A 25,991-nucleotide genomic window follows, 5' to 3' on the forward strand; every position below is an offset into this window, starting at 1 on the left:
CCAACCAGACAGGATCTGCCAGAGCCGCCAACCAGACAGGATCTGCCAGAGCCGCCCAACCAGACAGGATCTGCCAGAGCCGCCAACCAGACAGGATCTGCCAGATCCGCCAGCCAGCCATGTGCAGCCAGATCCGTCAGCCAGCCATGTGCAGCCAGATCCGTCAGCCAGCCATGAGCAGCCAGATCCGTCAGCCAGCCATGAGCAGCCAGATCCGTCAGCCAGCCATAGCAGCCAGATCCGTCAGCCAGCCATGAGCAGCCAGATCCGTCAGCCAGCCATGAGCAGCCAGATCCGTCAGCCAGCCATGAGCAGCCAGATCCGTCAGCCAGCCATGGGCCGTCCCTCAGTCCGGAGCTGCCGTCCCTCAGTCCGAGCTGCCGTCCTCAGTCCGGAGCTGCCGTCCCTCAGTCCGGAGCTGCCGTCCCTCAGTCCGGAGCTGCCGTCCCTCAGTCCGGACTGCCGTCCCTCAGTCCGGAGCTGCCGTCCCTCAGTCCGGGAGCTGCCGTCCCTCAGTCCGGAGCTGCCCCTTATCCTGGTGCTCTCCCTTATCCTGGTGCTCTCCCTTATCCTGGTGCTCTCCCTTATCCTGGTGCTGCCCCTTACCCTGGTACTGCCTCTTAGTCCGGAGCTGCCCCTTAGTCCGGAGCTGCCCCTTAGTCCGGAACTGCCCCTTTATTCAGTGGGTTAATGTGGAGGGGGTCATTTGGAGGAAGCTACGGAGGCGGTTAGTGACTGTGGTGGGGTGGGGACCACGACCAGTTCCGGAGCCGCCACCGTGGAAGGAAGCCCACCCAGACCCTCCCCTAGACTGTGTGCTGGTGCGCCCGGAGTTCGCACCTTAAGGGGGGGTTATGTTCACGCCCTGCCTTAGTATTCTTTGTTTTCTTTATTATTTTAGTTAGGTCAGGGTGTGACATGGGGAATGTTTGTGTTTTTTGTCGGTTTTGGTGGTTATATGGTAAAAGGGGGTGTTGGGTGTAGTGTATGGTTTTGTGTTGAGTGTATGTGTCTAGCTGTGTCTATGTTGGGTGTAGTTGTCTAGGAAGGTCTATGGTTGCCTGAATGGGTTCCCAATTAGAGACAGCTGATTTCTGTTGTCTCTGATTGGGAGCCATATTTAAGGTAGCCATAGGCTTTCGTTTGATGTGGGTAATTGTCTATGTCTGAACGTTTGTAGCCTGTGTATGTGCACTACGTTTATTAGCTTCACGGTCGTTTATTGTTTTGGTTAGTTTGTAAGTGTTTTTGTTTCGTTTTTTCCTTCTTCTCAATAAAAGGAAGATGGCTTATTTTCCTACTGCTGCGTTTTGGTCCGTCAATCCTCCACACGATCGTGACAGAAACCGTGAGGTCAACGGTGACTTTAAAACAGTTACTGAGTTTATTGGCTGTGATAGGAGAACTGAGGATGGATCAACAACATTGTACTTACTCCACAAATACTAACCTAATTGACAGAGTGAAAAGAAGGAAGCCTGTACATAATGCAAATATTCCACAACATGCATCCTGTTTGCTACAAGGCACTAAAGTAATACTGCAAAAAATATGGTAAAGCAATTCACTTTTTGTCCTGTTTTGGGTAAATCCAATACAACACATTACTGAGTACCACTCTCAATACTTTCAAGCATAGTGGTGACTGCATTATGTTATGGCTATGCTTGTAATCATTAAGGACTGGGGAGTTTTCAGGATAAAAAAGAAACAGAGTAGAGCTAAGCACAGACAAAATCCTAGAGGAAAACCTGGTTCAGTTAGACACTGGGAGATGAATTCACCTTTCAGCAGGACAGTAACCTAAAACACAAGGCCAAATCTACACTGGAGTTGCTTACCAAGACGACAGTGAATGTTCCTGAGTGGCCAAGTTACAGTTTTGACAGAAATCTGCTTGAAAATCTATGGCAAGACTTGAAAATGGTTGTCTAGCAATGCTCAACAACCAATTTGAAAGAGCTTGAAGAATTTTGAAAAGAATAATGGGCAAATATTGTACAATCCAGGTGTGCAAAGCTCTTAGAGACATATCCATAAAGACAAATCGCTGCCAAAGGTGATTCTAACATGTATGGTGGACTCAGGGGTGTGAATACCTATGTGTTTTAGATATTTATGTATTTAATTTTCAATAAATAAGCAGTCATTTCTAAAAAAAAATAATAAAAAAAAATCACTTTGTCATTATGGGTTATTGTGTGTAGACGGGTGAGAGAAAAAAAGATTGAATCAATTTTGAATTCAGTCTGTAACAACAATAAAATGTGAGTCAAGGGGTATAAATACTTACTGAAGTCACTGTAAGAGGACAGAGTTGAGTGTTCCTCAGCTAATAACCTGGCAGATTTAGCCCTATGCTAACCTGACCAGCTGGACATGATTATTCCCGGTAACAAATTCCTTAACAGATGTTGACGTAGGTGGACGTGTCAGAGCACTTTTTCATGAAAACTTTCTTAAACAGAAGTCAAAATCGACTTTTTAACTTGATGAATAGCTCTTAGTGTTGTGAGCCTGTTAATTGTTGCAGTTTGTGGCAAATTCAAATCCCAGGTGAGATATAGTTTTTTTTTCCTTCGAAATGTATAATTACACGTATTGTGATAGTGTTGCAAAGTGCAGCCAAAATGTTGTAAATTAAGATTACAAATATATTTAATGAGGAGCTTCTTGGAGTCCCTCTTGCAGACCGACACATAGGCTACTGCTACAGAGGCGTAACGTCAGTGCTGCTCCTCCACCTCTCAAAATGGTGCAGTACAAAATGTCTTACTTAACAAAATAGCTTGACACGAGGGGGCTTCAAACCAACGTTTTCTGTACCCCGCAAAGTCACAGTTAACAAGTTTAGCGGCATGCCACCTGGCATCCATTGTAATGGATGTACATGCTATTTGACAAGACCATAAGGCCTAACTTAAATGTTACACTATAGACCTTATCTTTTTATCGTAGAAGCACATGGATGTGTGTGAAACGATAAGCAAAAACTTGGGATTTTGTCATACAGTTGAAGTTGGAAGTTTACATTCACCTTAGCCAAATATATTAAAACTCAGTTTTTCACAATTCCTGACATTTAATCCTAGTAAAAATCCCCTGTCTTAGGTTAGGTAGGATCAGCACTTTATTTTAAGAATGTGAAATGTCAGAATAATAGTAGAGAGAATGATTTATTTCAGCTTTTATTTCTTTCATCACATTCCCAGTGGGTCAGAAGTTTATGTCCACTCAATTAGTATTTGGTAGCATTGCCTTTCAATTGTTTAACTTGGGTCAAACGTTTCAGGTAGCCTTCCACAAGCTTCCCACAATAAGTTGGGTGAATTTTGGCCCATTCCTCTTGACAGAGCTGGTGTAACTGAGTCAGGTTTGTAGGACACCTTGCTCGCACACGCTTTTTCAGTTCTGCCCACAAATTTTCTATGGGATTGAGGTCAGGGCTTGTGATGGCCACTCCAATACTTTGACTTTGTTGTTCTTAAGCCATTATCACAAGGTCCTTTGCTGTTGTTCTGGAATTTATTTGCACTTTTCGCACCAAAGTACGTTCATCTCTAGGAGACAGAACACGTCTCCTTCCTGGGCGGTATGACGGCTGCATGATCCCATGGTGTTTATACTTGCGTACTATTGTTTGTACAGTTGAACGTGGTACCTTCAGGTGTTTGGAAATTGCTCCCAAGGATGAACCAGACTTGTGATAGGTCTACCATTTATTTCTGAGGTCTTGGCTGATTTCTTTTGATTTTCCCATGATATTAAGCAAAGAGGCACTGAGTTTGAAGGTAGGCCTTGAAATACATCCACATGTACACCTCCAATTGACTCAAATTATGTCAATTAGCCTATCAGAAGCTTCGAAAGCCATGACATCATTTTCTGGAATTTTCCAAGCTGTTTAAAGGCACAGTCAACTTAGTGATGTAAACTTCTGACCCACTGGAATTGTGATACAGTGAATTATAAGTGAAATAATCTGTCTGTAAACAATTGTTAGAACAATTACTTGTGTCATGCACAAAGTAGATGTCCTAACCGATTTGCCAAATCTATAGTTTGTTAACAAGAAATTTGTGGAGTGGTTGAAAAACGAGTTTTAATGACTCCAACCTAAGTGAATGTAAACTTCCGACTTCAACTGTATGTGAAAATGTGCCAACATTAGTAGCTAGTAGCCTTAGTAGCTAGTAGCCTAGTCAAGGATGCATCATGCAATATTGGCACACAACATTTGTGACAGACCAAGTAGAACAAAAGTAAACCTTGAATTTGGAGGTTTAAAATATCCCTCTGGTGGCCAAGTTGACCTATTTTAAGAAATGCCATTGGTTGGTGAATATAAAGTCTAAGATCATTGATTGGCTGATGGAGAATTTGTTACAGGAAATAATCACTGGCCAGCTGGTCAGGTTTGCATAGGGATAAATGTTCATCTTATTTTATGGGATTCGCTGTACATGTAGCATTGTATCACGTGAAACTACGTCAACGATTTTAATTGGTTGATGCGCATCTTGAGACAGAGAAAAAGTTGAATCTTAGACCTTTTCTAATATTCGCAAGTATGGACCCAGTGATCAAAAGCTACATGTTGGCTGTTAGCTTTACATATTCTGGCAAATGTAGTTCTGTTCTAACCTCACCAGATGACTGTGATTATATCCGGTTCAAATTCCATGTCAGCCAATTAAAATCGTTGATGTAGTTGGACCTGATAGAACACTTTTTTCATGAGTGCATCCTTTACAGCAGTCAAATGGCACCCTCGGCTAATCAAAGTTAATAAAACACAGTCTTTTTTTACTGGACGTTTTACTCACAGTAGCTATGTTTCCATTAACGTGTCTGGGGATTTTTGGACAATTACAAAGTTTGCCTAGAAAATAGATGGGACAATTGCATGGTATGGTAAGTTTCCATTTAACCGTCTTGTGTCGATTTAAAAACAGCTGGACGTAATGATGTCACACCAAAAAGTTTACTTTTCCACAAAAAAACCTACAGTGTCGAATAAGAAAGAAGTGGTTGAGATTGAAGTGTTTTCATTACCCATTTAGGCTAATTGTGGATTAGGCGAAATAAGTTAGCGACAGCCTGTAGTCGATGACCTTCCACCTATCTGTTTCATGTCTCAGGTAGCCCGCGAAAGCCAGCATGGATAGAATTCAATCATTTACTGATATTTGGCATATTCTAATCATTCTCATGTGCCAGTGTATCGCCACGGAACGTGCCATGGTGAAACTTACACTCCTGTAGACCTTAAATAATTGAATGGGGAAATTGTCAGCCAACCAGAAAAGCAAGGCGAAGCATCTCAGGCGGGCATTAAAGTCAAGAGAATACTTGTCCTGCAAAGAAACACTATTTTTATAGTTGACCAAAGAATTATTATGCAAGCAGTAGACATTTAACATTAAATGTGGAGTGGAACTTTATAGTTACATGATGACATTGCGTACCCCACGTACATAAAAAAAATATTTGCCATTATCATTTATTTGAAAAATAAAAACACTGTTTCCATCATCATCATTTGTCACGATAAAGAAAAATCCACCCCTGTCGAGCGGATAAAACTGTTGGCGATCTTTAGAAAAGTTATCATATCTGCGTTTTCCATTACAATGATTTTGATTTACTAAACCTGGATCAATGGAAACCCGCCTAGTGTTCAAGCCTTGCTCCTGGTCATTTTCGCCATTTGCAAGTTTCAACCTCCTTTCAGAGACAACCAGGTTTTTGGCTCAAATGTTCTGGTACTGGGTTCATGATGCCGTTGACCTTAACAAGGGCCCGAGGACCAGTGTAAGCAAAATAGCCCCATAACATCAAAGATCCACCACCATATTTTACAGTAGGTATGGGGTTATTTTCTGCTTATGCATTCTCATTTTGGCGAATATCCCGTCACTGGTGTGGTGACCAAAGAGCTCTATTTTCATGTAATCTGATCAAAGCACCGGTTCCAATCCAAGTGCCAATGTTGTTTAGCCAACTCCAGACGTTTACATTTGTTGAATGACATGAAAATTGAGCTCTTTGGCCACGCACACCAGTAGTGGGTTTGGCGTTGAAATGTGAATATTAGTTTCTAACTTTGAGCTAGAAACGAATATGCCATCACCATCGAAACACCAGCCTCGAAAACTGGGACTCTCACGAAGACGAGGGTATCGGTTGTTTTGCTCTACGACAACCGTAAGCTGATGTCGCTGACGCGGACGTCCCAAGTCCGAACCGTTTGAGCTAGAAACTAACATGACACCAGCATCAAAGGGTAAGACTCTCACATACACGCGGCTGTCTGGTTCGCATGCTTCTCGGGAGCCTTCTGAAGGTCACCCAGTACCGGTCAGTAAAAAGTGCAATCCTGAGTTTCTCATGTCACTCAAAACATAGGACACACTTCAAAACATACTTCCTTTTGCTAATTATTTTTGACTATCTGTTTTACCATCTATGAATGTGTTATTCAATGCGTGGCCATGGCCTATACTAGTAAAGAACAAATGCACATTTTCAGGAAATAATTGTCAAATAATGTTTTTTATGCCTACAGGGGTCCTACAATTCTAAATCAAATAGCTAAATGATCCATGGTATGACCATCTGATAAGAGAATTTTGTTCTCCAGGTTCATAACCCAATGTAATGATATTACTCAGTCTGCAAACCAGAATTTGTAAGATCCTGGTCGAATGAAACAGACGGAGGCCCAGCTAAATAGTCAAAAAGGTTTATTCACGGAACGTTCTAAAGTCAGGAATACAAAACAATTCATTTTATACTGACTTCTCACGCCCACACATTCACACAACCATACGCACACACACACACACACACACATGCATACAAACAGACGCACACACACACACACACACACACACACAGACGCACACACATGTCCTGCTACCCAGCCGCCAGAGATTAGTGACCTTGTCCTTGAGACGTACTCCCTGTTCTCTCCCAAATCTCTGGTCAGGTCGTCACCGAGCTCAGACAGTCTGTGTTTATAATACCATAAAGACATGTTGTCTTTACCAAAATTCTGACTAGGACTACACATTTATTGATTATGATGATATACATTCTAATCACTTCCATACAATTATATGTTTCAGGGCGGAATATTCTAATCATTCAATTAACCGATAATTCTCACCTAACACCATCTTAAAACAATTCCATATGTTAGTTTAGTAGAACATCGCCATCTAAGGGCTTAGACCTACAGGGGTTAAGTGACAAAGGAAGAAACACCCTCTCACACACACACACACACACACACACACACACACACACACACACACACACACACACAGCCACACTCCAGCACTCTCCTGGGCTGCATGCCATCCATTCTGTCTCTGTGGAAGGCACTGTTGGTGATAGGTGGCATATAGGATGCCAGGCGAGCTGTGTGTGCCACACCACACACACACACATAGGCGGGCTGCGATGGCATGGGACCAGTAGTGAGCTGCCAGCTGGGCGGGCTGTGACCAGTCTCTGGGGCAAGACTGGGTGAGATACAGCTGCAACCAACCCCACACACACACACACACACACATACACACATACACACACAAGCACACACACACAAATGCATGCACACACATGCACACCTCTCTCTCTCTGTCGCTCGCTCTCTCTCTCTCCAGTCTGGTTCTGTGCCATGTGTCTCAGCTGTGCCAGCCCTGCCGGACCCCTAGGCCCAGACCCCTGTACGCCTCTTCCCCTCTCCTCTCTTACACTCCTTTCCCTCCTCCCCTTTCCCCTCCTCCAACTCTCTCTTGTCCCACTGTCCCCCCTTCTCCCCCCACTGGTCGCCTTTGTAGGCTAATTAGCTGAGAAATTGGTGAATTGCAGGCTCGGGCACATACACGTGCGCACAAACACACACACACACAGTTGGTGAATTGCAGGATGTGGCACATTGGCAGAGACACTTCAGACTCTCCAAGCGCCACTCAGCCCCTGAAAGCCCCTGAAAGGCACACACTACACAAAGAGAGAAGGGAGAGAGGGATGGAGAAAAGGTAAAGAAGAAAGGAAAGAACCCTTTTCATCCCCTATACACCTTTACGTTACAATGTTGGTTTTGCATGGTTTAATATTGACACTTTTTTAGCTGTTCCTAAATGTGACTGTCTGTCTGTGCATCTACCACTGAGTGTGTCTATGTGTGATAGAGTGATGAGGATCGTGAGTTCCCAGTACTTAGTGATTTGTTTGATGGGAGGACACCCGTTCCATCATCCCTTCATCACCTGCTCCGTCCATCCTTCCATCCCCCACCCATACGTTAGCTCCCATATTAACGGTCTGTATTCAAATCATGCAAGGCGTTAAGGCCCTGATTTAAAATGAATAAGAGGTAATTATGGAGGACGAGAATCTGCTGGAAGGAAGGAGAGAGACCTGGCAGAGCTTTACTCTTACTGGAACAGAGGAGAGAATGAATAGAGAAAATCAGGTAGAGGTACAGTAAATAGGCATTCTGAATATATCAGTTCTCGGGTATATTTTTTTGGTGCAATTCAGCTCATGTACTTTGTGAAACCATGCCAAAGTAAAATATATCAGTACCTGTGGAGGTATTCACCTGTTTATGGTACTGTGGTACGGTGTTTAGAGTAAGAACACAACTGCATTTTTCTGGTGATTTTATGGTATCATTCTCACTCCTCCTCAATCCCAGAATCCCTCTGAAACTCATCTGTCTGTTAACGCTTTGTCATCATCACAAAGTAAATGAACCTTACCGCAGTCTTGAAAACAATACTAATCAATACACAGACAAAGGGGGAGGGGTGGAGAGAGAGACAGGGAAAGACGGATAGAAAGAGAAAGAGAGAGAGAGACATGGAAAGAGGGATAGACAGAGGAAGAGAAAGAGAGAGAGAGACAGGGAAAGAGGGATAGACAGAGAAAGAGAAAGAGAGAGAGAGACATGGAAAGAAGGGATAGACAGAGGAAGAGAAAGAAGAGAGAGAGACAGGGAAAGAGGGATAAACAGGGGAAGAGAAAGAAGAGAGAGAACAGGGAAAGAGGGATAAACAGAGGAAGAGAAAGAGAGAGAGAGAGAGAGAGAGAGAGAGAGAGAGACAGGGAAAGAGGGAGGGATAGACAGAGGAAGAGGAAGAGAAAGAGAGAGAGAGACGGGGAAAGAGGGATAGACAGAGGAAGAGAGAGAGAGAGAGGGGAAGAGGGATAGACAGAGGAAGAGAAAGAGAGAGGGAGTAATACAGAGGGAAAGAGGGAGAGAGAAATAATGATAGAAGGATAGAGAGAGGGGAAGAGGGAGATAGAGAGAGAGACGATTGGAGAGAGACGGATATAGAGATGGATGGATAGAGAGATGGGATGGACAAAGAGAAAAAGTGTGTGCCTGTGCATACGTGAGTACCTCATGAGTTTGTCTCTGTGTGTGTGTGTGACAACAGAGACATCTGTGTCTTGGTTAACACTCTGCAGAAGTCAAACTTGTCACCAAAGCAGAGTCAAAGGGGGACAGTCAACATAAAACGCACGTGGGGGGTATTTAAAGGAGACGTGTTTCTGATAGATTTGCCTTTCATTCACATTAATTTACTCTCTCTCTCTCTCTCTCTCTCTCTCTCTCTCTGTCTAAACCTAGTCATCCCCCCCCCCAAGTCTCATTCCAATGTCTGGCACCTCTGTCCAAGCATAGAGGGGGAAGGAGGGATGTTAAGGAGGATGGAAAGAATGGAGGGAGGGGTGTGGAGAGTGGCAGTGGGTGATGAGAGGTGGAGAGGTAGAGCGGGAGAGAAGGGGAGGGAGGGAAGAAGGGATGAAGGAAGGTGCGGTAAAAAGTAGTAGAGGGTGATGACACTCTTCTCAACACCATGCAGGCCCTCAATCAGCCCTAACACAGGGAACCCGCTAATTAGAGAGAGGGTGGTGTGGGTGGGTATGTGGGTGGGTATGTGTGTGGGTGTGTGTGTGTGTGTGTGTGTGTGTGTGTGTGTGTGTGTGTGTGTGTGTGTGTGTGTGTGTGTGTGTGTGTGTGTTTTATGTCATTCAGGGGATACCCTTTGCCATGTTGAGGTTGAAGACGAGACCGGTGGTGTTGGTTTTAACAAAGTATGGAACTGTAGTAATTGTTCTAGGCATAGTGCCCTTAGTCCTTAGTGCCCTTAGTCTAGACCTGCTCTCCTTCTCCCATGTACATGCATTGGTGAACGACAAAAAGCTGAACATGTACTGTTGCATCGCTGATATAGTTGTCTTATTCCAATGCTCCACTCCTTGATTTAAAGAAGCTGTGTTGTGTTTTAATTTAGTCCCAAGGACCTCACCTCGCGTATAACAGGAAGCATTAGTTTTTTTCTCACCAATGTAACAGCACAGTGTGGTCAAAGACTTAGTAACTTAGTTGTAGTCATGATCTGAGCTTGAGAAGATCTGCAGAGAATAATGTGAGAAACTCCCCAAATACAGGCTCAATTGGCACAGCGGTCTAAGGCACCGCATCTCGTTAGCTGGTTAGCTAGCTTTCTGGATACGAGAGGTATATGCAGTTAACATTCTTTTGATAACTGGTACGATGAGAAGAAAGAAGAAACCTGCACACTGCTCTTGCTAGTATCACTGCTCTTTAATAAGCTTTACGTATCGGCCTCAAGCAGTGATACTAAAATTAATAAAACAGAAAGCTTACCTCGACTTGGAAGTTTTGCAGTGTTGAATAACTTTAGCATGCTAGTTAACATAAATAGCATGCCTCTCTGTTTGGTGTCAGGTTGTTGAGTAGGCTAAAATAGTTGCATTAGCTTGTTATGATAAGTAAGTGGGGAGAAGAATACAGCAAAATATAACTCTCTCTGCTGCTTCTCCTTAATTTTTGAAGAAACTAATTTGTTCAACTATTGTCTTTCTTTTAGTCAACTACTCACCACATTTTATGCAATGCAGTACCAGCTAGCTAGCTGTAGATTCATTATCTGATCCTTTGATTGGATGAACAACATGTCAGTTCATGCTGCATCAGCTCTGATAGGTTGGAGGACGTCCTCTGGAAGTCGTCATAATTACTGTGTAGGTCTATGGAAGGGGGTGAGAACCATGAGCCTCCTAGGTTTTGTATTGAAGTCAATGTACACAGAGGAGGATGGAAACTAGCTGTCCTCCGGCTACACCATGGTGCTGCCCTACGGAGTGCTGTTGAGGCTACAGTATCAAGTATAATTTTCTCCCTCTCCATCTCGCTCTTTCTCTGACACTCTCTCTTTCTTTCTCTCACTATCTCTGCTCCCTCACTTCTATCATAGCGACAAAATCTTTTCATTTTCAATGTGTGTGCGTGAATTTATGTTGGGGGGGGTGAAATCCATGTTGATAAATCATGTGGTCAATGGCTCAGGCCTGTGTTTATCTCCCTCTGTCAGGGGAGTGTGAGGGGCTGAGATACCGCTCAAACACACACTGGTCCCTGGTACCTGAGATGCCTCAGTATTCCTAACACCGTTTTTCCTTCTCCCTCCCTCCCTCCCTCCCTCCCTCCATCCCTCCTCCGACTCTCTCCCTTACTCCTCTTCAATCTCTTAGTGAAATGTGCTGATTACCACTACAGCTGACTAATGGACATTAGGGTGGGACACAAACACACAAATTCCCACTCACATGCAGCCTTTCACACAGATAATGAAACGTTTCAGTATGTGTTTATTTGTCCTTCTGCTAGGTTTCACACATTATGCAGAGTGTGTGCATTTACATGTGTGTGTTGACACGTGATCATGAGTGTGTGCTTCAACGCTACTGGTGACAGTTGGGAGTGCCACCGCATGACATTGTGGCCTCATTGAAAAGAGTGTGCACATGCGTGCGTGTGTGTCACTGACTGAATGGGCCGGTGGGTAAGGAGACAGATTGTGTTTTAACAGCCATCACTGTCATCTAAAACACCTGTCCTCTTCCGTTCCTTTGAAAATACTGCCTCTGCTTTGTCTCTCTTTCAAGACCAAGAGAGAGGGAGAGAGAGAGACGTTGAGGGGGGGGGGGGGGGGTGAGAGTGGGAGAGAGAAGGTAAGAGGAGAGAGAAACTGACTGTCTGACAGACGAAGGTGTTTGAGGGAGAATAGATAGAAAAATGCAAATAGAGGTTAAGGGAAGGGAGAGGTAGGAGAGGAGAGATAGATTGATAGATAACAAAGGAGCAAGACAAGCTCTACACACACTCTCCTCTCCTCTTCTTTCCTTGTCTCTTACCTTCCTGTCTCCTCTATATCCTCCCTCTAGCATCCCTGCTCCTCTATCCCCATCTCTTTCCTCTCTCCCTCACCCACCCTTTCTTCTCCCTCTCTTTCCCCTTTCTTCCCCTCTCCCTCCTCATCCCTCCCCTCTCCCCTCTCCCCCTGCCTCTCATCCCTCCTCCCTCCCCCTCTCTACCATGTTGGGCGTTATCAGTCAGAGAAGAGATAAGGCTGTTATCTCAGTGTGCCAGGGCTTTGACACCACGCTCTAATGCATATTAACGTCACTCATCTTCTCATCAATTCACACAAATTAAGAATTTGGTGAAGGGTTAACAGTCAGTCATTGGTTGGATTCAAACTGACAACACACAGAAAGTCTGCTACCAAAAGGTGGATGCTTAGATGATGTTCTTCTTCCAAAAGGCAGGTCTGCAAATCACATGTACAGTGCTGGCAGAAAGTATCCGTAGCCCTTCACTTTTTCCACATTTTGTTGTGTTGCAAAGTGGGATTCAAATGGATTTGTCATTTTTTTGTCAAGGATCTACACGAAATACTGTAATGTAAAAGTGGAAGAAAAATTCGAACATTTGTTAAATAAAACAATGTGTACAACAAAACACAAATATATCTTGATTAGATAAGTATTAAACCCCCTGAGTCAATACACGTTAGAATCATCTTTGGCAGTGATTATAGATGTGAATCTTTCTGGGTAAGTCTCTAAGAGCTTTACATACCTGGATAGTACAATATTTGCACATTGTTCTTTTTTTTTTTCATTTGTCAAGCTCTGGTTTTCGATCATTGCTAGACAACCATTTAAGTCTTGCCATAGATTGTCAAGTCAAACTGTAACTAGGCCACTCAATGTTCAGTGTTGTCTTGGTAAGCAATTCCAGTGTATACTTTATTTGTGTTTTAAGTTATTGTCCTGCTGAAGGGTGAATTTGTCTTCCAGTGTCTGATGGAAAGCAGACTGAACCAGGTTTTCCACTAGGATTTTGCCTCTGCTTTGTTCTGTTCCGTTACTTTTTATCCCCAAAAACTCCCTAGTCCTTGCCAATGACAAACATACCCCTAACATGACGCACGCATGGCCTCATGGTGAAAACCCTGAGCAGTTCCCTTCCTCTCTGGCAAATTAGTTAGGAAGGACGCCTGCATCTTTGTAGTGACTGGGTGTATTGATACACTATCCAAACTGTAATTAATAACTTCACCACGCTCAAAGTAATATTGAATGTCTGCTTTTTTTTTTTTACACACCTCTAAACCTCTGTGGTCTTTGTGGTTGAATCTGTGTTTGAAATGTTCTTCTCAACTGAGGGACCTTACAGATAATTGTATGTGTGGGGTACAGAGATGAGGTAGTCATTACAAAATCATGTTAAACACTATTGTTGCACAAAAGTTCATTCAACTTATGTGACTTCTTCAGATTTGTACTCCTGAACTTATTTTGGCTTGCCATGACGAAGAGGTTGAATATTTATTGACTCAAGACATTTCAGCTTAAAAAAATATATTAATTTGTAAAAATGTCAAAAAGCTTTTTCCACTTTGACATTATGGGGTATTGTGTGTAGTCCAGTGACACAACATCTCTATTTAATCAATTTTTAATTAATGTGATCAACAAAATGTGGGAAAAGTCAAGGGGTGTGAATACTTTCTGAAGACACTGTAGTTGTCAGATTTGTACAGTAGTTTTTTTTCTGGTGTTTCTCACGAAATTGTAGGTTTAGACTCATTTCTATGGAACGCTGTTTGGGTCTTTGCGTGTCAAAAAAGATACAGGTCAAATAACACAATTGGACGTGTGAAATACGCTTGTTGACCAATCAGGACCTGAATATGACTGCACGTCACATAATAATTTAGCGCGTACCAATTCTTTTAGATAGTTATTACACATTGATTACACTATCACTCGTATTTCATATGTCACAACGATTAATCGATATGTTGCTATGATGCTGGTAAAATTGTCTCGCGCACCTACAGTGCTGGTCATAAAAAAGCTAGCTAACTGATGGATGCAAGCAAAGTTCTTCCCAGAAAACATAGCAAAACGACATAATCTTGAAACAAATGTCATTTTGCTATGTTTTTGGGGAATAACTTTGTTTGCATCCATTAGTTAACTAGCCGTTTTTATGACCAGCACTGTAGGTGCTCGAGACAAGTTTACCAGCATCATAGCAACGTATCGATTAATCGATTACCAATGGATTGTGGATCAACGACATGAGGTATCAGTCTACTCAGTGACACCCAGAGAACATTAGCGTCGTAGCTCTTATTGCGAGACTCTGAAACAACTGTGAATTGAAACACATTTATTGTCAACCTGTGTATTGAACACTATTCCCGGGAAAAACAATACTTTTACATTTTTGTAATTTTATTTGACTAGGCAAGTCAGTTAAGAACAAATTCTTATTTACAATGACAGCCTACCGGGGAACAGTAGGTTAACTGCCTTGTTCAGGGGCAGAATGACAGATTTTACCTTGTCAGCTCGGGGATTCGATCCAGTTACTGGCCCAACGATCTAACCACTAGGCTACCTGCCGCCCCGGCAATACTGCGTGGATGTTTTGGAGTCTGATAACTCTGAGGAGGACGTTGGGAAAAAAGTATTGAGTGATACCCCATTTCATTGATCCCCAATCCTTAGGTAAAGCTGCATAGCGCAATGTATCAATATACACAATAGGCTGACTGGGGAGGTGATTTCACACTGTCACAGTCCCACGATAAGAGCTACAATGCTAATATTTGCGTAAACTCTAAACAGTTGTGTTCTGTGGGTGTCACGGAGTAGACTGATCCCCCATTTCATTGCTTCACATTCCAACCTTGTTAAACATTATCTAGTCTAAATATGGCATGATTCCACCAATTGTAACCTTCTGCATCACTTTCAAATAGGTACTTTTATTTTGAAGGCAAACCGCAAATTCCACTATTGTGCCTAATCCTTATTGTGGCTAGCTTCACAACACATAAGTCGAGCCTCACTAGCCAGATGAAGCTAGCTGGCTGCCTATAACGTTAGCTTTGGGCAACAGGGTTAAGTAGCTGGCTAGCTATTTATTTTCATAAACTGAAGTTCAATTCCAGTAGGCGAACAACAAGTGGATTCCTAGCTAATACTTACTCACAAGGATTCCTAAATCATTGCTAAGAATAATGAAAATGACTGCAGTTTCTACTGGTCATTGTTTTCAGGCTGATTGTATTGGTGCTAGCTAGGTACCAAGCTAAAGCTAACTAACTACCCCAGAAGTTTCTGTCGAACAAATAATGCCTTATTACCAACGCGGTATTGTAAACACCTCTTTCACGGCTGGTGTGTGCTTGTTTGCAGACTGATTAAACAACCTACTGTTACACTGTAACTATGGTTACGGAACTGATTAAACAACCTACTGTTACACTGTAAGTATGGTTGAAAGAATGTGTACCTGGAGTCCATGTTAGGTGTGTATGTGTGGGGTCCATGTTGGGTGTGTGTGCCTGGTGTCCATGTTGGGTGTGTGTGTGTGTGTGTGGGGGGTCCATGTTGGGTGTGTGTGCCTGGGGACAGTGGGTTCGCTTACCAGGGATCTAGGGGGACAGCTCTGGTGTGACTCCATGTTCGGGTCAGTAAAAGCGGGTTGTTGATGTTTAGTTGGTGAAAAACAATAAATAAAAAAACAAAACTCCAAAAGGGCAGGTCAAATGAAAGATACAAAATCATGAGCCCCGCTGTTCGGGAGATCATACTCGTTTAGCTGTTCGGGAGATCATACTCGTTTAGCTGTTCGGGAGATCATACTCGTTTAGCTGATCAGCTCGGTAATCCCTCCCACCTGTACAAACCACAGAACCTCTGTTCTAACTGTGGCCTACCTTACTTACCTATTTACTGCATAACAGTATGCATAATGCTTATTACAATCTATTGCTCTCCTCTAAAATCTAGACCTCAAGATCTACAGCATTGCTGATTTTCCTATTCCCCCGTTCCTGGGACTGATTCAGACCTGGGACAGCAGATGAGTGGACTCTATGGCCAATTAGTGGCAATTAACTACCAGACAGAAAAAACCTGCAGCATTAGTGCAGACCTAGTGCAGACATAGTGTTCAATGGGTTTAACTGGACTTCCATAATGATTCACCCTCACACACTAACACCATGTATGAACACTTCATTCATTGTTTTCTTATTTGACATTTATTGAAACATATTTTATGCTGTTTCGCATTTTATGCTGTTTCGCATTTAAGCTGAGGTCCATGATAGATGCTTCTCATTTCTGAACACCTCAACCTCATTTGGCAAGGTCAAGTCCAAAGCACAGACCCAATGCACCAGAGGTGAGACAGACCACCTCTTCCTCATCCTTTCTATTCCTCCTCTACCCCTCTCTCTTTCTCCCTCTCTCCCTCCCTCTCTCTGTCTCTCCCCCCTGCCACCTCTCCTTCCCTCCCTATCTTTCTGTGGCTGGTTCATGGGTCAGCAGGCGACAGGGCCTGAGCGGGGAGATAAGAGGGGACAGAATAGCATTACTACACCCAGCCCTCAGTGGTTTGACACTGGGATGACGGACAGACAGGAGGCTGGATGGGGGCTGGAGGGATGGAGGAAGAGGGGGCTGGAGGGGGTACTAATCTGCCTTCGTTTGAAACTCATAATACAGCATTGATAATCATCTTTACACGCTCACACACACACCCACACAGTACATTGCCCCCACACACACACCACACACACACACACACACACACACACACATACATACAGCCTCCTCCTCCCCTCCACCCCCATGTGGATATCAGGCCAGTGCAGAGGGGCTCAGCCCGCTGATAGCAGCTCCTTTGGGGGTTAGGGCTGGTGAGGAGAGCCCTGGGAGAGGCAGACATGGAAGAGAAGCTTACCCTGCCTGTCCACCCTGATACAGAGGCAGGGGTTACACCAGGGCAGGGGGGGGGTCGCTGGGGGATTGGACAGGGGTAAGGGGACTGGGGGAGATTTGTAAAGTCTTACTGGCTGGATACTGAAGGAGTTGGGACATGCTGTCGGAGTCCGTACAGCCAATTGGATTTCAGTGCATCGCACAGACAGGAATTAACATCTCTCCGGTAAGAAGAAGGTGGGGGTGTATGTTTCATGATTAACGACTCATGGTGTAATTGTAACAACATACAAGAACTCAAGTCCTTTTGGTCACCTGACCTAGAATTCCTCACAATCAAATGCTGACCGTATTATCTCCCTTTCACGTTCCTGACCTGTTTTCTATTGTTTTGTATGGTGTTAGTTGGTCAGGGCGTGAGTTGGGATGGGCAGTCTGTGTTGTTTGTTCTATGTGGGAGTGTGTTGGTTAATGACCTTATATGGTTCTCAATCAGGGACAGGTGTTATTCATTTCCTCTGATTGAGAATCATATATAGGTTGGCTGTTCTCACTGTTTGTTTGTGGGTGATTGTCTTCCGTGTCTGTGTCTGTGCACCACACGGGACTGTTTTCGGTTTGTTCGTTTTATGTAGTCTATTCCTGTTCGTGAGTTCTTTCGTGTCTTTATGTAAGTTCCATGTTCAGGTTTCGTCTACGTCGTTTTCTTATTTTGTAAGTTATTCAAGTGTTCTTCGTGTTTCGTCTTTATTTAATAAATTCATTATGTCATCAACCTCGCTGCGTATTGGTCACCGATCCTTCTCTCCTCTCCTCGTCCGAGGAAGAGGAAGACGACAGCCGTGACAGAATTACCCACCAACGGATCAAGCAGCTGATCAGCGGCAACAGGAGCAACGCAAGAGGGAATGGCAATGGGAGCGTAATCTGGACTACACTACGTGGGAGGAGATTGACAGGTGGGCGATCGACCCAGGGCGAATGCCGGAGCCCGCCTGGGATTCTCTGGCGCAGTGTGAGGAGGGATACCGGCGAATGGAGGCAGCTAAACGACGCGGTAGGAAGCCTGTGAGTCAGCCCAAAAACATTATTGGGGGGGGCTTAAAGGGAGTGTGGCGAAGTCAGGTAGGAGACCTGCGCATACTCCCTGTACTTACCGTGGAGAGCGAGAGTACGGGCAGACACCGTGTACGCAGTAGAGCGCACGGTGTCTCCTGTACGTGTGCATAGCCCGGCGGCGGTTATTCCACCTCCCGCCACTGGTAGGGCTAGATTGAGCATTGAGCCAAGTGCCATGAAGCCGGCTCTACATATCTGGCCACCAGTGCGTCTCCTCGGGCCGGCTTACATGGCACCAGCTTACGCATGGTGTCCCCGGTTCGCCTACATAGCCGTCGGGTTATTCCACCTCCCCGCACTGGTCGGCAACGGGGAGTATTCAACCAGGTAAGGTTGGGCAGGGCTCAATGCTCAAGGGAGCCAGTACGCCTGCACGGTCCGGTATTTCCGGCGCCACCTCCCGCTCCAGCCCAGTACCACCAGTGCCTACACCACGCACCAGGCTTCCTGTGCGTCTCCAGAGCCCAGTTCCTCCTCCACGCACTCTTCCTGTGGTGTGTGTCTTCGGCCCGGTGCCTCCAGTTCCGGCACCACGCACAAGCCACTGTGCGTCTCCAGAGCCCTGTATGCACTGTTCCTTCTCCCCGCACTCGCCCTGAGGTGCGTGCTCAGCCCGGTACTCCAGGTCCGTACCACGCACCAGGCCTATAGTGCGCATCGAGAGTCCAGTGTGCCCTGTTGTTGTTCCCCGCACTAGCCTAAAGGTGCGTGTCCTTAGCCCGGGTACCTCCAGTTCCGGCGCCACGCACCAGGCCTATAGTGCGTCTCAGTCGGCCAGAGTCTGCCGTCTGCCAAGCGGCGCCTGAACTGCCCGTCTGCAAGCGGCGCCTGAACTGCCCGTCTGCCAAGCGGCGCCTGAACTGCCCGTCTGCCAAGCGGCGCCTGAAACTGCCCGTCTGCCAAGCGGCCCTGAACTGCCCGTCTGCCAAGCGGCGCCTGAACTGCCCGTCTGCCAAGCGGCGCCTGAACTTGCCCGTCTGCCAAGCGGCGCCTGAACTGCCCGTCTGCCAAGCGGCGCCTGAACTGCCCGTCTGCCCAACGGCGCCTGAACTGCCCGTCTGCCCAACGCTGTCTGAACTGTCCGTCTGCCAAGCGCCGCATGAACTGCCCGTCTGTATTGAGCCTTCAAAGCCGCCCGTCTGCCATGAGCCTGCAAAGCCGCCCGTCTGCCATGAGCCTACAGAGCCGTCCGCCAGACAGGAGCGCTAGAGCGCCCGCCAGCCGGAGCCGCTAGAGCCTTCCGCCAGACCGGATCAGCCAGAGCCTTCCGCCAAGACCGGATCAGCCAGAGCCTTCCGCCAGACCGGATCAGCCAGAGCCTTCCGCCAGACCGGAGCCGCCAGAGCCGTTCCGCCAGACCGGATCAGCCAGAAGCCTCCGCAGACCGGAGCCGCCAGAGCCTTCCGCCAGAACCGGATTCAGCCAGAGCCTTCCGCCAGACCGGATCAGCCAGAGCCTTCCGCCAGACCGGATCAGGCCAGAGCCTTCCGCCAGACCGGATCAGCCAGAGCCTTCCGCAAGACCGGATCAGCCAAGCCTTCCGCCAGACCGGATCGCCAGAGCCTTCCGCCAGACCGGATCAGCCAGAGCTTCCGCCAGACCGGAGCCGCGCAAGAGCCTTCCGGCCAGACCGGATCAGCCAGAGCCTTCGCCAGACCGAGCGCCAGAGCCTTCCGCCAACGGATCAGCCAAGCCTTCCGCCAGACCGGATCAGCCAGAGCCTTCCGCCAGACCGGATCAGCCAGAGCCTTCCGCCAGACCGGATCAGCCAGAAGCCTTCCGCCAAGACCGGATCAGCCAGAGCCTTCCGCCAGACCGGATCAGCCAGAGCTCCGCCAACGATCAGCCAGAGCCTTCCGCCAGACCGGATCAGCCAGAGCTTTCCGCCAGACCGGATCAGCCAGAGCCTTCCGCCAGACCGGATCAGCCAGAGCCTTCCGCCAGACCGGATCAGCCAGGCCGTCAGCGAGCCTGACCAGCCAGACCGGTCAGCGAGCCGCATGACCAGCCAGAGCCGTCAGCGAGGTCATGACCACCAGAAGCTGTCATCCAAGCCATGACCACCAAGCCGTCATCCAAGCCATGACCAGCCAGAGCCTCATTCCAGCCATACCCACCAGAGCCGTCATCCAGCCAGGATCCGCCAGACGTCATCCAGCCAGGATCCGCCAGAGCCGTCATCCAGCCAGGATCCGCAGAGCCTCATCCAGCACAGATCCGCCAGAGCCAGCCAACCAGGGATCCGCCAGCCAACCAGGATCGCAGCCAGCCAGGAATCCGCCGTTTCCTCAGTCCGGAGCTGCCGCTCCCCAGTCCGGAGCTGCCCCTATTCCTGGGTGCTGCCTTTATCTGTGCTGCCCCTTAGTCCGTGCTGCCCTTAGTCCGGTGCTGCCCCGTTAGTCCGGTGCTGCCCCTTAGTCCGTGCTGCCCCTTAATCCAAGTGGTGGTTAATTTGGGAGGGTGCCATTTGGAGGAGGCTACGAAAGCGGGTAGTGACTATGGTGGGTGGGAATCACGCCAGATGCCTGAAGCCGCCACCGTGGATTGACTGGCCCACCCAGAACCCTCCCCTAGACTTTTTGGTGGGCGTCCGGAGCGTTCGCACCCTTGAGGGGGGGTTATGTTCACGTTTTCCTGACCTGTTTTCTATTGTTTTTTATGTGTTTAGTTGGTCAGGGCGTGATGGATGGGCATCTGTGTATGTTTGTTCTATGTGGAGTGTTGTTGTTAATTAGCCTTATATGCGTTCTCAATCAGGGGCACAGGTGTTATTCATTTCTCTGATTGAGAATCATATATAGGTTGGCTGTTTCCACTGTTGTTTGTGGGTTGATTGTCTTTCCGTGTCTTGTCTGTGCACCACACGGGAAACTGTTTCGGTTTGTTCGTTTATATGTGTAGTCTATTCCATGTTCGTGATTCTTTCGTGTCCTTTATGTAAGTTCCAGTTCAGGTTTCTTCTACGTCGTTTGTTCTTATTTTGTAAGTTATTCAAGTGTTCTTCGTTGTTTCGTCTTGTTATTAATAAATTCATTATGTCATCATACCTCGCTGCGTATTGGTCCACCGATCCTTCTCTCCTCTCCTCGTCCGAGGAAGAGGAAGACGACAGCCGTTACACTCCCAAGAGAACTCTCCTGGGTTATCGTCACAGCAGTGTATATCCCCCGCAAGCGGATACCAAGACGGCCATCAAGGCCAACTTCGCTGGACTTTATGCAAACTGGAAACCAAATATCCTGAGGCTGCATTTATTGTAGCTGGGGATTTTAACAAAGCTAATTTGAGAACAAGGCTACCTACATTCTATCAGCATATCAATTGCAGTACACGAGCGAGTAACACGCTCGACCATTGCTACTCTAACCTCCGCGGTGCATACAAGGCCCTCGCCCGCCCTCCTTTTGGCAAATCCAACCATGGCTCCATCTTGTTGCTCCCTTCCTATAGGCAGGAACTTAAACAGGCAGCGCCCGTGCTTAGGTCTATCCAACGCTGGTCTGACCAATCAGATTCCACGCTTCAAGAATGCTTCGATCACGTGGACTGGGATATGTTCTGAGTAGCCTTAGAGAATAACATTGACGTATATGCTGACTCGGTGAGCGAGTTTATAAGGAAGTGTATAGGAGACGTACCACCGCATTTAATCATGGCAAGGCGACTGGAAACATGGCTGAATACAAACAGTGTAGTTATTCCCTCCGTAAGGCAATCAAACAAGCAAAGCGTCAGTATAGAGACAAGTAGAGTCACAATTCAAAGGCTCAAACACGAGACGTATGTGGCAGGGTCTACAGACAATCACGGATTACAAAAAGAAAACCAGCCCCGTCGCGGACATTGACGTCTTGCTTCCAGACAAATTAAACAACTTCTTTGCGCGCTTTGAGTACAATGCAGTGCCACCGACGCGGCCCACTACCAAAGACTGTGGGCTCTCCTTCTGGAAACATGGCCGAATACAGACAGTGTAGTTATTCCCTCCGTAAGGCAATCAAACAAGCAAAGCATCAGTATAGAGACAAAGTGGAATCGCAATTCAACGGCTCAAACACGAGACATATGTAGCAGGGTCTACAGACAATCGTGGATTACAAAAAGAAAACAAGCCCCGTCGCGGACATCAACGTCTTGCTTCCAGACAAATTAAACAACTTCTTTGCGCGCTTTGAGGACAATAGAGTGCCACCCACGCGGCCCACTACCAAAGACTGTGGGCTCTCCTTCTCCGTGGCCGACATGAGTAAAACATTTAAACATGTTAACCCTCGCAAGCCAGACGACATCCCGAGCCGCGTCCTCAGAGCATGCGCAGACCAGCTGGCTGGTTTGTTTACAGACATATTCAATCAATCCCCATCCCAGTCTGCTGTCCCCACATGCTTCAAGATGGCCACCTGTTACGGCTCTCGTTGGTGGTAGGAAGAGTGGACCAAAGCGCAGCGTGGAAAGTGTTCATGATTATTTATTTCAAAAAACACTCAAACAAAATAACAAAGTTGAAAACGAAAGCGCACAGTTCTGTCAGGCAGAAACACTAAACAAAAAACAAGATCCCACAACCTAATGGTGGGAAAAAGGGCTGCCTAAGTATGATCCCCAATCAGAGACAACGATAGCCAGCTGCCTCTGATTGGGAACACACTTGGCCAAAACAAGAAACAGAAAACATAGAATGCCCACCCAAATAACCCTGACCTAACCAAATGAGAAATAAAAGGCTCTCCAACGGTCAGGGCGTGACGTACCCTCCCCAAAGGTGCGGACTCCGCCGCAAAACCTGACTATATAGGAGGGTCAGGAGGGATCTATTCCTCGGTGGCGGCTCCGGTTCGGGACGTAGCCCCGCTCCACACGCTGATCCCTCGCTTCGCTGTGAACGGACCGTGGATCGGTCGCCGGAGATTCCGGACCGTGAATGCGTTGCCGGAGGAACCGGACCGTGGATCATCGCCGGAGGCTCTGGACATTGCAGACGCGCTGGAGACTCTGGACTGCAGACCGCCGCTGGAGACTCTGGACTGCAGACCGCCGCTGGAGACTCTGGACTGCAGACCGCCGCTGGAGACTCCGGACTGGGTACTGTCGCTGGAGGCTCCGGACTGGGGACCGTCGCTGCAGACTCCGAACTCCGAACCAAATAGAGAAATAGAAAGGCTCTCTAAGGTCAGGGCGTGACACCACCATTGTTCCTGTTACCAAGAAAGCTAAGGTAGCTGAACTAAAATACTATCGCCCCGTAGCACTCACTGTCATCATAAAGTGCTTTGAGAGACTAGTCAAGGATCATATCACCTCCACCCTACATGTCACCCTAGACCCACTCTAATTTGCTTACCGCCCCAATATGGCCACAGACGATGCAATCGCCATCACACTGCCCTATTCCATATGGACAAGAGGATCCATCTGGACAAAATACCTATGTAAGAATGCTGCCTACAGAGAGGAAGTGAGGGTCCTCGGAGTGTGGTGTCAGGAAAATAACCTCTCACTCAATGTCAGCAAAACAAAAGAGATGATCGTGGACTTCAGGAAACAGCAAAGGGAGCACCCCCCTATCCACATCAGCCGGACAGCAGTGGAGAAGGTGGAAAGTTTTAAGTTCCTCGGTGTACATATCACTGACAAACTGAAATGGTCCACACACACAGACAGTGTGGTGAAGAAGGCGCAACAGTGCCTCTTCAACCCTGTTGCCCAAATTTGGCTTGTCACCGAAATCCCTCACTAACTTTTACAGGTGCACAATTGAGAGCATCCTGTCGGGCTGTACCACCGCCTGTACGGCAACTGCACCACCCACAACCACAGGGCTCTACAGAGGGTGGTGCGGTCTGCACAACGCATCACCGGGGGCAAACTACCTGCCCTCCAGGACACCTACAACACTCGATGTCACAGGAAGACAAAAAAAGATCATCAAGGACAATAATCACCCAAGCCACTGTCTGTTCACCCCGCTTCCATCCAGAAGGCGCAGTCAGTACAGGTGCATCAAAGCTGGGACTAAGAGAGTGAAAAACAGCTTCTATCTCAAGGCCATCAGATTGTTAAACAGCCACCACTAGCACAGAGAGGCCTGTTACGCGGAGTGGAACAGGGGAACCCAAGAGTAGACTCAGACGAGGAAACTGGGATAAAGTAACCAAGGTATTTATTGAAACACAGGGGGAAGATGGAGTGCAGGCCAGGGAAACTCGGGTGGGTTGCAGGGAACCAGTTGCGGAGGCTGGGGCGAGAGGGGTGGGGACAGGGTAAGCAGGTCCGGAAGGGAATCCAAGAGAGTAGTAGAGTGGGGAATCCAGGACAGAGTAGCAGGATGACGAGACGTGGGACTGCAGACTGGGACCAGAGTCGAAGCGGGTGGAACTGCAGCGAAGACAAAAACAGTGTCAGGCAAGGAAAACAGGAAAAACAGGATAAGAGGTTCCAACAGTAACAAACGGCTAGAAGCGTGGACTGACTGAGCAGAGATTACGATGCGGCAGTGTGGAAGTGGCAGGGCTGAGTATTTGTAGAGGTCTTGATTATGGAACAGGTTGTAGCTGGTGGGGATCTGCTCTGACTCCAGCACACCTGTCTTTGCCCACACAATCATACACACAGAGAGAGATAGAGAGAGAGACCGGGGGAGGGAGAGAGTACTGGGGGGAGTGGCGGCAGGTCAAGGAGACAGAGGATGAGCAGTAGAGGGCGTTGCAGGAGCAGATGTGACACTGCCTACCTACAGACTTGATATCATTGGCCACTTTAATAAATGGAACACTAGTCACTTTAATAATGCCACTTTAAGAATGTTTACATTACTCATCTAATATGTATAAACTGTATACTGTATCCTTCACTATCTATTCTTTACTATCTATTGCATCTTAGCCGCTCTGTCACTGCTCATCCATATATTTTATACTTATATATTCTTATCCCATTCCTTTACTAGATTGTGTGTGTTTGGTTATGTTGTGGAATTTGTTAGATATTAGGTTTTGTTGTGGAATTTGTTAGATATTACCTGTTAGATACTGCTGCACTGTCAGATCTAGAGAAGAAGCATTTCGCTACACTCGCAATAACATCTGCTAACCATGTGTATGTGACCAATACAATTTTATTTTATTTTATTTGGTCTGGGTGTGGGTTTTTTCTTGGTATGGGGTGTTTTGGGGTGTTACGGTGAGGACGGTTGTAGTTTTAATTGCAGATGGACATTACAATAAATTAAAAGGGATTTGTGTGCAGAGGTGAAATTCTAATTGAAATTGAGGTTTGGGCCATTGATACGATTTCTGTTTTTAAGTAACCATAATAGAAAATCAACCAATTATGGAGACACTTTCATCATCAACCCAATCTCAATTTACACTCCTGCTGTTAGGTAATGTGGAGCATATGTGTGTGTGAAGGTATCACTGTGTTTAGAGAGAAACGTTGTGTGAGTGTGTGTGAGCTCTTCCTCAAACTAACTAGTCTTCAAGAATCACGTTTTTTCTCTATTTCTGCCGGCTCCTTCTTACCATGGCAGAAATCATTTATTTTATTTTCACTTAACTTTCCTGGTCCCACTCCCTCCCCTGACCAATCTCTCTATCACTCTCCCTTCCTCTCCTCCTGCCTCCTTCTCTCCTCTCTCCCTCCGTCCTTGTCTTATCCTCTTCCACCTCTCTCATTCCTTTTCCCTCTACCTTCTTTCTCCCCACTCGTCTCCCCTTTTTTCTCCCACCTTCCCC

General features: G+C 46.6%; 1 long non-coding RNA gene across 1 annotated transcript in view; it reads right to left on the reverse strand.

The window, feature by feature from the left end:
- The window catches only part of LOC139025676 (uncharacterized), a 169,713-nt gene extending 144,509 nt beyond the window's left edge, over positions 1–25,204 (reverse strand). The window contains exon 1 of the long non-coding RNA XR_011477292.1: positions 25,091–25,204. This is a non-coding gene — a long non-coding RNA (uncharacterized lncRNA). The remainder of the gene's footprint in view (positions 1–25,090) is intronic.
- Between the last annotated feature and the right edge of the window lie 787 nt (positions 25,205–25,991).

Source organism: Salvelinus sp. IW2-2015, linkage group LG4q.1:29, assembly GCF_002910315.2.
Source record: "Salvelinus sp. IW2-2015 linkage group LG4q.1:29, ASM291031v2, whole genome shotgun sequence".
Classification (NCBI taxonomy): Eukaryota; Metazoa; Chordata; class Actinopteri; order Salmoniformes; family Salmonidae; genus Salvelinus; species Salvelinus sp. IW2-2015.